Here is a 19,453-nt window from a genome sequence, read left to right on the forward strand (position 1 = left end):
AGAGCTGAGAAAAAGACCCAGTTTTTTCTACCTCTAGTTCAGTTCTCTTTATATTATGTAAGGATATATAAGAAACCTGAGTTTATACATTTTTAAAGTTTGGGAATAGAAATACTGAGATTCATTTTTGTTTTATCTATAGCTATATAGTTTCCCTTAAATTATACTAGGTTAATATGATTAAAAGCAAAAGTTTTTAATCTGCTTGGAGAGCAATCTCTTCAGAGAACTGTGTGCAGTTTGGTGCTCTTACTTATAATTCAATCTCATTTGTTTGTGACAGCAGGAATCTTCATTAAACAATAAGCTATTGTCATAAGGTTTGAATTACTATACTATTCAGAATATATTTATTTTAATTTCTTTTAAAGTTGCCTAAAATTCACACGTTTACTCTCCTTTCTTTGATTAGTTGGCAGTAGTAAAGCCTTACTCTGTGTCTCCACAGACCTCTTTGATATGGCTCACCGTCTTTGAGTCTGAAAATGGACTTTTTATGAAACTTCTCTTGGCTCATTTTGCTACAAGTTAGAAAAACTCAAGGAATGAGAGCTCAAGAACTGAATTTGTATTCGGATGACTTTTTTAAAAATTAATTTATTCATGTTTGGCTGTATTGGGTCTTTGTTGCTGCACACAGGCTTTCTCTAGTTGCGGTGAGCAGGGACTACTCTTTGTTGCGGTGCGCGGGCTTCTCATTGCCGTGACTTCTCTTGTTGCAGAACACTGGCTCTAGGCACTCGGGCTTCAGGAGTTGCAGCACGCAGGCTCAGTAGCTGTGGCACGCAGGCTCTAGAGTGCAGGCTCAGTAGTTGTGGTGCACAGGCTTAGATGCTCCATGGCATGTGGGATCTTCCCGGACCAGGGCTTGAATCCATGTCCCCTGCATTGGCAGGCGTATTCTTAACCACTGCACCACCAGGGAAGCCCTGTATTAGGATGACTTTTAAAAGTACAAGTCAGTGGGCTTCCCTGGTGGCACAGTGGTTGAGAGTCCGCCTGCCGATGCAGGGGACACGGGTTCATGCCCCGGTCCGTGAAAATACCACATGCTGCAGAGCAGCTGGGCCCGTGAGCCATGGCCGCTGAGCCTGTGCGTCCGGAGCCTGTGCTCTGCAATGGGAGGGGCCACGGCAGTGAGAGGCCCGCGTACCGCAAAAAAAAAAAAAAAAAAAAAAAAGTACAAGTCAATTGCCAAGAATGCTACAAATGTGAAATCGTTTCATTTGTGATCCTGCCAGGCAGCGGTCCTAATGACTCTGTCTGATTCAGTTGGCTGTTTTACTTCAGCAATCTATCCCTAGATGGCTGAGACTAGGGACAGTTGTAGCTAGGATTTGGGTGGCAAATCTGCATCTATCCTAGGTGAAGTACATTAGAAATTGATGCCAAATGAGGGCAATGGACCTTTTAAATTCTAGTTTGAAACACTGGATTTGCAAAGCATCTGCCAGATGCACTGCTTTGGCTTCAACTCGACTTTATTTTAAAATTCTTGTTGGGTAGAAGCAAGAGTCATGGCAGGATTTCTCAGTATGTGGATTTTATCACATGATTCTCATGTGAGTACATGACTTTTCCTAAATGAGAATACATACACAGAGAGTACCATACATACTACCAGGCTGGGCATTTAACTGTCTCGTGCCAGCAATAAAGAAGCACATGTATTCAGAATTACAATTTTAGTAAGAGTGCAATGCATTGGGTGCTGAATCTGGGAGCTGGCATAAGCCTGTATGATCTCAGAACTGAGCTGAACCTGGGGTCAGCTGTTGGGGGAGAGGTATTTCTCCAAGGGTGGAGTGTGGCAGCATAAACATGACTGTGAACCATAATTACTATTATAAGGAGCTGATTCAGGGAATCAAATTCAGAGTGCTAACTTAAAAATTATTCGGTATTTGTTAAAGATGGTAAGGAAGACTGCATTCAAGCGACAATTGCAACGGGGTTTTGCAGTAGAGGGGAGGACTTGGACTAGACTGTGTATACAAGGACAAATGGGAATGTATAGGCAAGGAGCGGGGGGGGGGGGTCGGGGGAGTCAGGGTCTGTGGACCAGAAATAACTAAAGGAAATATCAGAAGTAAGGAGGGGGGGATTCTAGTTAATTAAACAAACTGGACAGGATTCTTGCTGAAGGCAGTTCAGGGTGATCAGATATCACCTGGGGAATGATGGGGAATGAGCAATTTGATCAAACTTTGGGGATGATCCGATTTATAGGGTGGAGGATTCTCACTAAACTGATTTGACAAGACTCTTGCTCTTGCAGACAAGGACCAAGGACAGGGCCAAATCAAAAAAGTGCCCAGAGACTTCTGGGAAGATGGCGGAAGAGTAAGACGCAGAGATCACCTTCCTCCCCACAGACACACCAGAAATACACCTACACGTGGAACAACTCCTACAGAACACCTACTGAATGCTGGCAGAAGACCTCAGACCTCCCAAAAGGCAAGAAACCCCCCACGTACCTGGGTAGGGAAAAAGAAAAAAGAAAAAACAGAGACAAAAGAATAGAGACGGGACCTGCACCAGTGGGAGAGAGCTGTGAAGGAGGAAAGGTTTCCACACACTAGAAGCCCCTTTGCAGGCGGAGACTGCGGGTGGCGGAGGGGGGAGCTTCGGAGCCGCGGAGGAGAGCACAGCAACAGGTGTGCGGAGGGCAAAGCGGAGAGATTCCCGCACAGAGGATCAGTGTGGACCGGCACTCACCAGCCCAAGAGGCTTGTCTGCTCACCCGCTGGGACGGGCGGGGGCTGGGAGCTGAGGCTCGGGCTTCGGTCGGAGTGCAGGGAAAGGACTGGGGTTGGCGGCATGAACACAGCCTGCAGGGGGTTAGTGCGCCACGGCTAGCCGGGAGGGAGTCTGGGGAAAAGTCTGGACCTCCCGAAGAGGCAAGAGACTTTTTCTTCCCTCTTTGTTTCCTGGTGCCTGAGGAGAGGGGATTAAGAGCGCTGCTTAAAGGAGCTCCAGAGATGGGCGCGAGCCGCGACTAAAAGCGCAACCCCAGAGACAGACATGAGACGCTAAGGCTGCTGCTGCTGCCACCACAAAGAAGCCTGTGTGCGAGCACAGGTCACTATCCACACCCCCCTTCCAGGGAGCATGTGCAGCCCGCCACTGCCAGGGTCCCAGGATCCAGGGCCAACTCCTCCGGGAGAACACACGGTGCGCCTCAGGCTGGTGCAACGTCATGCCGGCCTCTGCCGTTGCAGGCTCGCCCTGCACTCCGTGACCCTCCCTACCCCTGGCCTGAGTGAGCTAGAGCCCCCGAATCAGCGGCTCCTTTAACCCCGTCCTGTCTGAGCGAAGAACAGATGCCCTCCAGCGACCTACATGCAGAGGCGGGGCCAAATCCAAAGCTGAGCCCCTGGGAGCTGTGAGAACAAAGAAGAGAAAGGGAAATCCCTCCCTGCAGCCTCAGAAGCAACGGATTAAAGCTCCACGATCAACCTGATGTACTCTGCATCTGTGGAATACCTGAATAGACAACAAATCATCCCAAATTAAGAAGGTGGACTTTGAGAGCAAGATTTATGATTTTTTCCCCTTTTCCTCTTTTTGTGAGTGTGTATGTGTATGCTTCTGTGTGAGATTTTATCTGTATAGCTTTGCTTCCACCATTTGTCCGAGGGTTCTATCCATCCGTTTTTTTGTTTGTTTGTTTTTGGGGTTTTTTTTGAAATTCTTTTCTTAATAATTACTTTTTATTTTAATAACTTTATTTTATTTTACTTTATCTCTCTTCCTTCTTTCCTTTCTTCCCTCCTTTAGGCAACGAATCATCTCAAATTGAGGAGGTAGACTTTGAGAGCAAGATTTATGATTCTTTCCCCTTTTCCTTTTTTGTGAGTGTGTATGTGTATGCTTCTGTGTGAGATTTTGTCTGTATAGCTTTGCTTCCACCATTTGTCCCAGGGTTCTATCCATCATTTGTTTGTTTTTTTTTCCTCTTAATAATTATTTTTTATTTTAATAACTTTATTATATTTTATCTTACTTTATTTTATTTTACTTTATTTTCTTTCTTCCTTTTTTCTTCCTTCCCTCCTTCCTTCCTTCCTTCTTCCCTCCCTCCATCCATCCTTTCTTTCTTTGTTTCTTTCTCCTTCTACTAATTCTTTCTTTCTAATATTTCTCCCTTTTCTTCTGAGCCATGCAGATGAAAGGCTCTTGGTGCTGCAGCCAGGAGTTACTGCTGTGCCTCTGAGGTGGGAGAGCCAACTTCAGGACACTGGTCCACAAGAGACCTCCCAGCTCCACATAATATCAAATGGCAAAAATCTCCCAGAGATCTCCATCTCAACACCAGCACCCAGCTTCACTCAACGACCAGAAAGCTACAGTGCTGGACATCCTATGCCAAACAACTAGCAAGACAGGAACACAACCCCACCCATTAGCAGATAGGCTGCCTTAAATCATAATAAGCCCACAGACACCCCAGAACACACCACCAGACGTGGACCTGCCCACCAGAAAGACAAGATCCAGCCTCATCCAGCAGAACACAGGCACTAGTCCCCTCCACCAGGAAGCCTACACAACCCACTGAACCAACTTTAGCCACTGGGGACAGACACCCAAAACAACGGGAAATACGAACCTGCAGCCTGCAAAAAGGAGACCCCAAACACAGTAAGATAAGCAAAATGAGAAGACAGAAAAACACACAGCAGATGAAGGATCAAGATAAAAACCCACCAGACCTAACAAATGAAGAGGAAACAGGCAGTCTACCTGAGAATGGATTCAGAATAATGATAGTAAAGATGATCCAAAATCTTGGAACGAGAAGAGACAAAATGCAAGAAACATTTAACAAGGACCTAGAAGAACTAGAGATGAAACAAACAATGATGAACAGCACAATAAATGAAATGAAAAATACTCTAGATGGGGTCAATAGCAGAATAACTGAGGCAGAAGAACGGATAAGTGACCTGGAAGTTAAAATAGTGGAAATAACTACTGCAGAGCAGAATAAAGAAACAAGAATGAAAAGAACTGAGGACAGTCTCAGAGACCTCTGGGACAACATTAAACGCACCAACATTCGAATTATAGGGGTTCCAGGAGAAGAAGAGAAAAAGAAAGGGACTGAGAAAATATTTGAAGAGGTTATAGTTGAAAACTTCCCTAATATAGGCAAGGAAATAGTTAATCAAGTCCAGGAAGCACAGAGAATCCCATATAGGATAAATCCACGGAGAAATACACCAAGACACATATTAATCAAACTGTCAAAAATTAAACATAAAGAAAACATATTAAAAGCAGCAAGGGAAAAACAACAAATAACACACAAGGGAATCCCCGTAAGGTTAACAGCGTATCTTTCAGCAGAAACTCTGCAAGCCAGAAGGGACTGGCAGAACATATTTAAAGTGATGAAGGAGAAAAGCCTGCAACCAAGATTACTCTACCCAGCAAGGATCTCATTCATATTTGATGGAGAAATTAAAACCTTTACAGACAAGCAAAAGCTGAGAGAGTTCAGCACCGCCAAACCAGCGTTACAACAAATGCTAAAGGAACTTCTCTAGGCAAGAAACATAAGAGAAGGAAAAGACCTACAATAACAACCCAAAGCAATTAAGAAAATGGGAATAGGAACATACATATCGATAATTACCTTAAATGTAAATGGACTAAATGCTCCCACCAAAAGACACAGATTGGCTGAATAGATACAAATACAAGACCCATATATTTGCTGTCTACAAGAGGCCCATTTCAGACCTAGAGACACTTACAGACTGAAAGTAAGGGGATGGAAAAAGATATTTCATGCAAAAGGAAACCAAAAGAAAGCTGGAGTAGCAATTCTCATATCAGACAAAATAGACTTTAAATAAAGACTATTACAAGAGACAAAGAAGGACACTACATAATGACCAAGGGATCAATCCAAGAAGAATATATAACAATTGTAAATATTTATGCACCCAATATAGGAGCACCTCAGTACATAAGGCAAATACTAACAGCCATAAAAGGGGAAATCGACAGTAACACATTCATAGTAGGGGACTTTAACACCCCACTTTCACCAATGGACAGATCATCCAAAATGAAAATAAATAAGGAAACCCAAGCTTTAAATGATACATTAAACAAGATGGACTTAATTGTATTTATAGGACATTCCATCCAAAAACAACAGAATACACATTTTTCTCTAGTGCTCATGGAACATTCTCCAGGATAGATCATATCTTGGGTCACAAATCAAGCCTTGGTAAATTTAAGAAAATTGAAATTGTATCAAGTATCTTTTCCGACCACAACGCTATGAGACTAGATATCAATTACAGGAAAAGATCTGTAAAAAATACAAACACATGGAGGCTAAACAATACATTACTTAATAACGAAGTGATCACTGAAGAAATCAAAGAGGAAATTAAAAAATACCTAGAAACAAATGACAATGGAGATACAACGACCCAAAATCTATGGGATGCAGCAAAAGCGGTTCTAAGAGGGAAGTTTATAGCAATACAATCCTACCTTAAGAAACAAGAAACATCCCGAATAAACAACCTAACCTTGCACCTAAAGCAATTAGAGAAAGAAGAACAAAAATACCCCAAAGTTAGCAGAAGGAAAGAAATCATAAAAATCAGATCAGAAATAAATGAAAAAGAAATGAAGGAAATGATAGCAAAGATCAATAAAACTAAAAGCTGGTTCTTTGAGAAGATAAACAAAATTGATAAACCATTAGCCAGATTCATCAAGAAAAAAAGGGAGAAGACTCAAATCAATAGAATTAGAAATGAAAAAGGAGAAGTAACAACTGACACTGCAGAAATACAAAAGATCATGAGAGATTACTAGAAGCAACTCTATGCCAATAAAATGGACAACCTGGAAGGAATGGACAAATTCTTAGAAATGCACAACCTGCCAAGACTGAATCAGGAAGAAATTGAAAATATGAACAGACCAATCACAAGCACTGTAGCACTGAAATTGAAAGTGTGATTAAAAATCTTCCAACAAACAAAAGCCCAGGACCAGATGGCTTCACAGGTGAATTCTATCAAACATTTAGAGAAGAGCTAACACCTATCCTTCTCAAACTCTTCCAAAATATAGCAGAGGGAGGAACATTCCCAAACTCATTCTACGAGGCCACCGTCACCCTGATACCAAAACCAGACAAGGATGTCACAAAGAAAGAAAACTACAGACCAATATCACTGATGAGCATAGATGCAAAATTCCTCAACAAAATACTAGGAAACGGAATCCAACAGCACATTAAACGGATCATACACCATGATCAAGTGGGATTTATCCCAGGAATGCAAGGATTCTTCAATATACGCAAATCAATCAATGTGATACACCATATTAACAAATTGAAGAAGAAAAACCATATGATCATCTCAATAGATGCAGAGAAAGCTTTCGACAAAATTCAACACCCAGTTATGATAAAAACCCTGCAGAAAGTAGGCAAAGAGGGAACTTTCCTCAACATAATAAAGGCCATATATGACAAACCCACAGCCAACATCGTCCTCAATGGTGAAAAAGTGAAAACATTTCCACTAAGATCAGGAGCAAGACAAGTTTGCACACTCTCACCACTCTTATTCAACATAGTTTTGGAAGTTTTAGCCACAGAAATCAGAGAAGAAAAGGAAATAAAAGGAATCCAAATCAGAAAAGAAGAAGTACAGCTGTCACTGTTTGCAGATGACATGATACTATACATAGAGAATCCTAAAGATGCTACCAGAAAACTACTAGAGCTAATCAATGAATTTGGTAAAGTAGCAGGATACAAAATTAATGCACAGAAATCTCTGGCATTCCTATACACTAATGAAAAATCTGAAAGTGAAATCAAGAAAACACTCTCATTTACCATTGCAACAAAAAGAATAAAATATCTAGGAATAAACTTACCTAAGGAGACAAAAGACCTGTATGCAGAAAATTATATGACACTGATGAAAGAAATTAAAGATGATACAAATAGATGGAGAGATATACCATGTTCTTGGATTGGAAGAATCAACATTGTGAAAATGACTCTATTACCCAAAGCAATCTACAGATTCAATGCAATCCCTATCAAACTACCACTGGCATTTTTCACAGAACTGGAACACAAAATGTCACAATTTGTATGGAAACACAAAAGACCCCGAATAGCCAAAGCAATCTTGAGAATGAAAAACGGAGCTGGAGGAATCAGGCTCCCTGACTTCAGGCTATACTACAAAGCTACAGTAACCAAGACAGTATGGTACTGTCACAAAAACAGAAAGATAGATCAATAGAACAGGATAGAAAGCCCAGAAATAAACCCACACACATATGGTCACCTTATCTTTGATAAAGGAGGCAGGAATGTACAGTGGAGAAAGGACAGACTCTTCAATAAGTGGTGCTGGGAAAACTGGACAGCTACATGTAAAAGTATGAGATTAGATCACTCCCTAACACCATACACAAAAATAAGCTCAAAATGGCTTAAAGACCTAAATGTAAGGCCAGAAACTATCAAACTCTTAGAGGAAAACACAGGCAGAACACTCTATGACATAAATCACAGCGAGATCCTTTTTTTTTTTTTTTTTTTTGCGAGATCCTTTTTGACCCACCTCATAGAGTAATGGAAATAAAAATAAACAAATGGGACCTAAAGAAACTTCAAAGCTTTTGCACAGAAAAGGAAAACATAAACAAGACCAAGAGACAACCCTCAGAATGGGAGAAAATATTTGCAAATGAAGCAAGTGGCAAAGGATTAATCTCCAAAATTTATAAGCAGCTCATTCAGCTTAATAACAAAAAAACAAACAACCCAATCCAAAAATAGGCAGAAGACCTAAATAGACATTTCTCCAAAGAAGATATACAGACTGCCAACAAACACATGAAAGAATGCTCAACATCACTAATTAGAGAAATGCAAATCAAAACGACAATGAGATATCATCTCACACCAGTCAGAATGGCCATCATGAAAAAATCTAGAAACAACAAATGCTGGAGAGGGTGTGGAGAAAAGGGAACCCTCTTGCACTGTTGGTGGGAATGTAAATTGATACAGCCACTATGGAGAACAGTATGGAGGTTCCTTAAAAAACTACAAATAGAACTACCATATGACCCAGCAATCCCACTACTGGGCATATACCCTGAGAAAACCATAATTCAAAAAGAGTCATGTACCTAAATGTTCATTGCAGCTCTATTTATAATAGCCCGGAGATGGAAACAACCTAAGTGTCCATCATCGGATGAATGGATAAAGAAGATGTGGCACATATATACAATGGAATATTACTCAACCATAAAAAGAAACGAAATTGAGCTATTTGTAATGAGGTGGATAGACCTAGAGTCTGTCATACAGAGTGAAGTAAGTCAGAAAGAGAGAGACAAATACCGTATGCTAACACATATATATGGAATTTAAGAAAAAACAATGTCATGAAGAATCTAGGGGTAAGACAGGAATAAAGACACAGACCTACTCGAGAATGGACTTGAGGATATGAGGAGGGGGAAGGGTAAGCTGTGAGAAAGCGAGAAAGAGGCATGGACATATATACACTACCAAACGTAAGGTAGATAGCTAGTGGGAAGCAGCCGCGTAGCACAGGGAGATCAGCTCAGTGCTTTGTGACCACCTAGTGGGGTGGGATAGGGAGGGTGGGAGGGAGGGAGACGCAAGCGGGAAGAGATATGGGAACATATGTATATATATAACTGATTCATTTTGTTGTAAAGCAGAAACTAACTCACCATTGTAAAGCAATTATACTCCAATAAATATGTTAAAAAAAAAATAGTGTCCAGAGGAACCTGACTAAAGTTTGGTTAAGGAACGAGTCTTCGTCAAGGGTGAGGTCTATGTACGCAAAGACAACAAGAAAATGGTTTACACAACCAAAGTCTCCATCCAGGGACATCTTAGAATCAGCAGTGAAGGGTGGCCCAAGACAAGACCCTGCATGCAGGCCGAATGGTGAATGGAACTTCCTTTATATGTTGAAGTCCACGGTCATGAGGATGGAAGTGAGGGCAACTTGGAATAGGAGGAGAGGACTGAGCATATCGATGAGTTCCTTGCTCCCTAACATGAGGGCTCCTAAAGCTAACACCTTGATAAAGATGAAAGCAGTGAGTAAAAACTGGGCCTTTTCTCAAATATGAAGCTTTTGTATCCTATCAGCCATCATCAGCCTTGTCCTGATTTTTTCAGTCAATTTTTTAAAGCTACTATAGGTGTGTTTTGTGGTAACACTCCCAAATCATTCTTTTAGCCTATCCCCTTTCTGAGGGTTACAAAGATTAATTAATTTATTTTTTAAATTATTTTTAAATTAATTAATTAATTTCCTAATATTAACTAAATTCAAGCAGTTTTTTGTAAAATTTTCCTAGGTACTTTATCTTACTTGACCCTTGCAACAGTCATGAATGGGGTGTGTGTGTGTTTGCATGTGTGTATTAATATTCTCTCAGGTTGAAGAAACAGAAACAGAGAGGTTAATTGGCTTGGTCAAGGGCACACAGTTTGGAAGTAGCAGACCTGGGACTTAAACTTGAGGCTTCTGAATCCAAATCCTGGGCCTTAAAACAATATTTATGATGGAACATTACACATACAAGGAGGATGTTATTTTGTTTTTCTTTTCATGTGTTAGAATTGTGTCACGAAAAAATAGAGAAAGCTTCAATAATTTTCCTACCTACTTTCTCAAAAGATAATATACATGATTGTTTGTTTTTTGCTTGTTAAGAACCAAAATATGCTCCTGTTAGTGTCTGTCTGGTCACCAAATAATGGACATACAAATGCATCCATTTTTGTGAAAGCATTTCATCAAGCCACATGGAGCCTCTGGGAGGCTCAGTACCCACAAATTCACTAAGGGTTGGTTTTGGTTAGTTTAAGTGATTGGGGCCCAGGCTAAAGAAGTCATGATGAAAGACAAAGACAAAGCCCCTGGGAGGATCAGTGGACTTTCTTCTGCTCTAGGGTCAAGTACATCCCCCTGACCCTGCCTTACTAGTGACTGAAAGGGAAACTGCACCACAGAACTCTGGCTGATAGATTGATGGGTTGGTTCATTTACTCATGTACAGCCTACTTCACGCTAAGCACTTTGCTAGCTACAAGGGATTCTAAGAGGAACAACAATGTGGTCCCTTTTTCAAAAATTTATCATTTCTTGTTCAGTGGTATGGAAATGCTTGCAATAACATGAACTAAACAGAAGGCTGAAGTGACTGGTACATAGGACAGTAGAATGTAGGAAAGCAGCTTGACACCATAGTTAGAACACAGACTCTGGAATCAGACTGCCAATGTCTAAATGTCACATGTGCAACTTGCAAGCTGTATGGCTTTAGCCAAGATATTCCACCTCCTTGTGACTCAGTTTCCTCATCTAGAAAATGAGCATGAACTTACCGTGGCAGGGCTAGTTTGAGGGTTAAAGTTATTTTATATATATATATATATATATATATATATATATATATATATATATTTTGTGCGGTACGCGGGCCTCTCACTGTTGTGGCCTCTCCTGTTGTGGAGCACAGGCTCTGGACGCGCAGGCTCAGTGGCCATGGCTCACGGGCCTAGCCGCTCCATGGCATGTGGGATCTTGCCAGACCGGGGCACGAACCCGTGTCCCCTGCATCGGCAGGCGGACTCTCAACCACTGCGCCACCAGGGAAGCCCTAAATAGGTTAATATTTTTAAAGTGCTTGGCGCTTAGCAAGCACTAAAGGAGATTTCGTTAAATAAATAAAAATAGGAATCAGGAAAGACAGGAAATAAGATTGGACAGGCAATCAAAATGAACATTTGTTGAGTATTTATGAATGCCAGGCACTGTATGGCCCTTAACTTTTAACTGTCACAGTGACATGAGTCAGTAGGTTTAGGATCTCCATAACGCAGAGGTTCTCAACCTTGACACACATTTGAGAATGGATAATTCTTTATAGTGGGGAGCTGTCCTGTGCATTGTAGGATATTTGGTAGTATCCCCGGCTTTTGTTCACTAGATGCCAATAGCACTCTTCCCCCATTTGTAAAAATAAAAAAAATGTCTCTAGACATTGACAAATGTCCACTGGGTTGCACAATCAACTGCTCCCACCCCTACTGAGAATCAGTCACTGCTAAAATCAGGAAAATGAAGCTGAGAGAGGTTAAGCAATTTTTCCAAGTCGCACAGTGAATAACAGTAAAACAACAATGGGAAATTAGTCTGTATGACCCCTGTAAAGATAAAGATACAATAAATAATGTTCTGTAAAGATGAGGACAGAATGAATAAGCTTTAAGAAAGTTTCTAATATCAGGTTGTGAAATCCATGCTATAGTGATGGACTTGATTGTTCATTGAGCGATAGAATTAACTTGATCAGGTGTATATTTGGTGTATAACATGGCACATGGACTGAGGAGGGGAAAAACTGAAAAGTGAGAAGGTATGCAATCATCCAGATGTGGCATGGTGAGGACTTGAACACAGGCTATATAGAACAAAAGAAACAATAACTGAAACCACCGCAGAGTATAATTTGTTGAGATTATTCATCATTGTAGTCAGCCTAGGTGAAGGACTCCATATGCCTTTTCTGACTTTCCTTTTGGTACTCTTGCCACAAGATAAACATATGAAACTGTTACTTAACTTTACACTTCAGAGAAAATGGGTTAGGTCCTGACAGATTAGTTACAAGCACACACAGGGTCATACAGATAGTCATTGGTTCTTAGTCTTTTATTTGAATCCCTGGGATGCTGTGTCTCATCACACTTCTTTCTAATCTAAATGATCTCCCATGACTGACTGCAAGAGAATTGATATTTACAAAGCTAATCAATACCAGTTTATTGTATCTGCTTCAATCCACTTTACTTACTGACATGGTACAATCCTGAATAGCCTTTTCAGATAGGTAAGGTGCAGATGCTCTCATCTGTAAGTCTGATTATAAATCCCTTCTTCCTCTTTTCATTTATCTCCCTGCCTTCCCTTTCTCTCTCATCATCTCTTTTCTGCTCCCTCTTCTTTTGGTGTGATACAAATTGTACAAAGTACACTGAAGTTAATAATCATGATAATAGGATCAACAAAACAGCTGACATTTATTAATATTTTGCTTTGTGCCTGGCACAATTTTAAGCTCCCTGCCTTTATTAACTCATTTAATAGCACAACCTTATAAGGAGGATATAATTCTTATCCCCATTGTACAGATGAGGAGCCAGGCGTACTTACTTCCCAGCATTATCAGAATCAAAGGGGCAAATGGATACACTAAAAAAACTGCAAAACACAACAGATTTGAGCTGATGTTATTATCATTTTTCTGACTTCATTATCTAACAAAGTGAAATCTGACAACTCTACTTAACCTAGACCCTTAAAACCTACAAACAATAATTGGAATGGAGAGCAGATGCTCACTATTTAACAAGGCTTGTTTTAACAAATAATAAAAGCTCTTTTGTTCCTGTTTGCTTTGTTGAAAATGAATTTTTGTTCACTTTAAATTAGGTCAGGCATAATTAGGATTAAGGAGTAACCAGACTTGAAAAATGACTGTACATAAGTGTCACCTATCTGGCCAATATATCTGTATTAAAAGAATTAACCTGAATGACTAAAATGCACTGACCTTGTGCATTTGATTTCTGTTCTCTACTCAAAATATTGAGGGATGGACTTAGTGAGAAACAGAATCTCCACCAGAGGATAATTTTGTCTTTCTACCAGACCGTATCACAGCTATTAAGGCTAAGTATAGAAATCAGGCTAAGAGGAATATGCTATGATGTGTAAAAATCTGATTTTCTCTTAAAAATCTAAAATATTTCACCAGCCCACACACACTGTTATGGTGTGATTCTTTTTTTTTTTTTTTTTCTTCGGTACACAGGCGTCTCACTGTTGTGGCCTCTCTCGTTGCAGAGCACAGGCTCCGGACGCGCAGGCTTAGCGGCCATGGCTCACAGGCCTAGCCGCTCCGCGGCATGTGGGATCTTCCCAGACCAGGGCATGAACCCGTGTCCCCTGCATCAGCAGGCAGACTCTCAACCACTGCACCACCAGGGAAGCCCCAGTGTGATTCTTTTGTGTTATGATTCCTACTCATTTTGTGTGAAATTCCTAGGATTTAAGCTATGGTAAGTAATTCAAGATGGAGTCACAGTGGCCAATGTGAACTCCACAACAGTTGTTTTGAAATGTCTGATACAGGACTGCAAGTGTCTTAGAGTGATAAATAAGAGTGTTACTTTAGATAAGGAATTAGTTTGGTAATGTCAGAGGAAAGACTTTACTGGAACATAGGAGCAACTATAGAGATAAAACCCCCTAGGGTGTAACCTTTACGCCATGCTGGCAGACTTCTTAAAATGAAACCACTGAGCCAAGACACTTGAAGGCTCCTTGCTGGAGGACCTGACTCCATGCTGCTGCTGGGAGCTGGTCTAGTCAGCACTGCCAGAGGTCCTGTTGGAGCAGAAGGTGACTTTCCACTCAGGCTTGTCTCAAGATCTGTTGTTGGACTGAAGACCACTGCTCATGCTGAGATGCCTCTTCCTGAACTTCTCCTTGGAGTGGTTTGTTACCTCTTTTTCTAATTTCACTACTCTGACTAACCTGTGTTGTGTTCTAATTGTGTGCAATATACTGAGTGATTTGTGAGTTGAATATTAGCTACATTTCATGTATTTCCAATCCATGATTTTTACCTGGGCTTACCTCTGGGACCTGACAAAACACACACTCTGTATCTCATCTCACTTTTATCACTAGTATCGTAAGTATCTTCTTTAAACTTAGTGATTTCTTTTCCACTGCATCCAAGTTGAAATGTTTGTATAAGTGGTTCCATCAATTACCAAAAAGTGCCTCGTGGTCAGATCCAGTGGTCTCACGTCTGTCTTCATCCTTTCAACTATTCTTCACCACATTTCATTGAACTTGCTTCACTTTTCTCTTCACTCCTAAAATTTCATTTCTTCAGAATATTGAGTTTCTAGTGTTCAGCTCAGCCTTTTCTCTCTTCTGTCTCCTCCCCTTCCCTTCACTTCTCCCTACTTCCCTCTTCCTTTCGCTCTCTCTCTCTTCTCCCCCACACTTCTGTCTCTGTCTTTCTCTCTATTTTATTCTTTCCCCTGGACTCATATGGTACATTTTCCTAGATGATGCTTGAACTCAAATGCTTTATGTCTTTATAAATGTTCTCATAGTTCTCAAAATAGTGGCAGCCTCCCTCTCTGAGCTATACTATACTTTGATGTTTCTGGTTGTAATTAAAAAGATATTTCAGGACATCAGTAGACCAAATCCAGTGACATGTTTTCACTTTCCTTTAATGCTCCATGAAACAAATGCCAAGAAATACTGCATTCAGTTCTTTGCCAAAGGTGGGATTTATCAATATTCTGAGAAGTCCATGCAGGGCTAGCTGAGTGAAAAGAGTGCATAAAGAAGGATCCTTGCTGGTAGACAAGCTCCTATGAGCAACTCTTTCTTCAAGGGAGAAGGATTTGTTCTGATTCCTTTCATTATCCTTCTTGTGAAGAAATTAGGAAACATCGAAGCATAATTTTGCTTGGCTTTATTCAGTATTCAAAGGGACATATTTTCCTACAAGTTAGTTATTTAGGCATAAACATACAAAGATAAACATACATGATTTCTAAGTAAAATGGCTTTAAGTATGAAATTTGAAGAGGTTGTTTAATCTTTTAACGTAAGAGGAGCAGCCTACCTTTTTGGAAAGGGCAATCACATATTGACAATCTCTACTTAAGAGCAATAGAAAATAGTCACCATTTGTTACTTCCATTTACTTTCCATGAAAAGGAAAAATTGCTACTTAGTGGTGTGATGGAGAGGATTCTGCTAGAATTGTCCTTTAACACTATGAGGTTTGAGCTCCACGTATATTTCCACTCTTCTAGGCAACGACAAAAGAGAAGGCAGGCAGATATCTTAACCAATTTATGGCCGAAATTAAATTTACTAATTGAACTGCAAAATCTGCTCATTGACCATATTTCCAATTTCCAATTATATAGTCAATATCAATCTAACCCTTCAAACTCTAAAACTCAGAGTCAATTTTCTCTTCTCTTTCTTCTTTACCCTACATAAGCAATTAGTCCCAAAATCCTATTGTCATGCACTATTTATTGAACATTGAGTACATGTAAGTTACAAAGACCCCCCCCCCCATTTCTGTTCCCTTTGCCACGGCCTTAGTTAGCTCTCCTGTGAACCTACTGCTGTTGTCACCCCACTGGCATTCTGGTGTTCACTTTTTCAGCATTCTGATTTTATATTTCATCTGTTTCCTTTCTACATCCTTAGGCTTAGCTCTTCCTGTGGCCTTCTTTGAATATTTTACTGAACTTTTCTAATTTCTAGCCCTTTGCACACTTTGTTTTTCCTTCTCCCCAACTCCTGCTCATATTTCAAACTTTAACTTATATGCTGCTTATTTCTTTTCTTAACAGATTTTTTTTTTTTTTTTTTTTTGCGGTACGCGGGCCTCTCATTGCTGTGGCCTCTCCCGTTGTGGAGCACAGGCTCCGGACGCGCAGGGTCAACGGCCATGGCTCAGGGGCCCAGCTGCTCTGTGGCATGTGGGATCTTCCCAGACTGGGGCACGAACCCGTGTCCCCTGCATGGGCAGGCGGACTCTCAACCACTGCGCCACCAGGGAAGAGCCAATAGATCTTAATTGGAGTATAATTGCTTCACAATACTGTGTTAGTTTCTGTTGTACACCAAACTGAATTAGCCATATACATACATATGTTCCCATATTCCTTCCCTCTTGAGCATCCCTCCCACCCTCCCTATCCCACCTTTCTAGATCGTCGCAAAGCACTGAGCTGATCTCCCTGTGCTATGCTGCTGCTTCCCATTAGCTAACTATTTTACATTTGGTAGTGTAAATATGTCGATGCTACTCTCACTTCACCCCAGCTTCCCCCTCCCCTCCGTGTCCTCAAGTCCATTCTCTATGTCTATGTCTTTATTCCTGCCCTGCCACTAGGTTCATCAGTACCATTTTTTTTTGTTTTTTAGAATCCATATATATGCGTTAGCATATGGTATTTGTTTTTCTCTTTCTGACTTACTTCACTCTGTATGCCAGACTCTAGGTCCATCCACCTCACTACAAATAACTCAATTTTGGTTTTTTTTATGGCTGAGTAATATTCCATTGTATATATGCACCACATATTCTTTATCCTTTCATCTGTCGATGGACATTCAGGTTGCTTCCATGTCCTGGCTATTGTAAATAGTGCTGCAGTGAATACTGTGGTACATGTCTGTTTTTGAATTATGGTTTTCTCAGGGTATATGCCCAGTAGTGGGATTGCTGGGTCGTATGGTAGTTCTATTTTTAGTTTTTTAAGGAAACTCCATACTGTTCTCCATAGTGGCTGTATCATTTACATTCCCACCAACAGTGCAAGAGTGTTCCCTTTTCACCACACCCTTCCCAGCATTTATTGTTTCTAGATATTCTGATAATGGCCATTCTGACTGGTGTGAGATGATATCTCATTGTAGTTTTGATTTGCATTTCTCTAATAATTAGTGATGTAGAGCATCTTTTCATGTGCCTCTTGGCCATCTGTATGTCTTCTTTGGTGAAATATCTACTTAGGTCTTCTGCCCATTTTTTAATTGGATTGTTTGTTTTTTGACATTGAGCTCCATGAGCTGTTTGTATATTTTGGAGATTAATCCTTTTTCCGTTTTTAATTTGCAAATATTTTCTCCCATTCTGAGGGTTGTCTTTTCATCTTGTTTATGGTTTCCTTTGGAGTGTAAAAACTTTGAAGTTTAATTAGGTCCCATTTTCTTATATTTGTTTTTATTTCCATTACTCTAGGAGGTGGATCAAAAAAGATCTTGCAGTGGTTTATGTCAAAGGGTGTTTTTCCTATGTTTTCCTCTAAGAGTTTTACAGTGTCTGGTGTTACATTTAGGTCTTTAATCCATTTGGTGTTTATTTCTGTGTATGGTGTTAGGTAGTGTTCTAATTTCATTCTTTTACATGTAGCTGTCCAGTTTTCCCAGCACTGAGTGAAGAGGCTGTCTTTTCTCCATTGTATGTTCTTGCCTCCTTTGTTGTAAATTAGGTGAGCATATGTGAGTGGGTTTATCTCTGGGCTTTCTATCCTATACCATTGATTTATATTTCTGTTTTTGTGCCAGTACTATACTGTCTTGATGACTGTAGCTCTATGGTATAGTTTGAAGTCAGAGAGGCTGATTCCTCCAGCTCCATTTTTCTTTCTCAAGATTGCTTTGGCTATGCAGGGTCTTTTGTGTTTCCATACGAATTATAAAATTTTTTGTTCTAATTCTGTGAGGAATGCCATTGGTAGTTTGATAAGGATTGCATTGAGTCTGTAGATTGCTTTGTGCAGTATAGTCATATTCACAATATTGATCCTTCCGATCCAAGAACATGGTATATTTCTCCATCTGTTTATGTCATCTTTAATTTCTTTCATCAGTGTTTTATAGTTTTCTGAGTACAAGTCTTTTGCCCCCTTAGGTAGGTTTATTCCTAGATATTTTATGCTTTTTATTGTGATGGTAAATGGGATTGTTTCCTTATTTCTCTTTCTGATTTTTCATTGTTGGTTTATAGGAATGCCAGAGATTTCTGTACATTAATTTTGTATCCTGCAACCTTACCAAATTCATTGATTAGTTCTAGTAGTTTTCTGGTGGCATCTTTAGGATTTTCTATGTGTACTATCATGCCATCTGCAAACAGTGACAGTTTTACTTCTTCTTTTCCAATTTGGATTCCTTTTATTTATTTTTCTTCTCTGATTGCTGTGGTAAGGACTTCCAAAACTATGTTGAATGAGAGTGGTGAGAGTGGACACTCTTGTCTTCTTCTGGATCTTAGTAGAAATGCTTTCAGATTTTCACCATTGAGTATGATGTTTGCTGTGGGTTTGTCATATATGGCCTTTATTATGTTGAGGTAGATTCCCTCTATGCCCATTTTCTGGAGAGTTTTTATGATAAGTCGGTGTTGAATTTTGTCAAAAGCTTTTCCTGCATCTATTGAGATGATCATATGGTTTTTATTCCTTAATTTGTTAATATGGTGTATCACATTGATTGGTTTACATATATTGAAGAATCCTTGCATCCCTGGGAAAAATTCCACTTGATCATGGTGTATGATCCTTTTAATGTGCTGTTGGATTCTGTTTGCTAGTATGTTGTTCAGGATTTTTGCATCTATATTCATCAGTGATATTGGTCTATAATTTTCTTTTTTTGTGCTATCTTTTCTGGTTTTGGTATCAGGGTGATGGTGGCTTCATAGAATGAATTTGGTAGTGTTCCTCCCTCTGCAATTTTTTGGAAGAGTTTGAGAA

Source organism: Leucopleurus acutus, assembly GCF_964270905.1.
Source record: "Leucopleurus acutus genome assembly, chromosome: 2".
In the NCBI taxonomy this organism is placed as follows: Eukaryota; Metazoa; Chordata; class Mammalia; order Artiodactyla; family Delphinidae; genus Leucopleurus; species Leucopleurus acutus.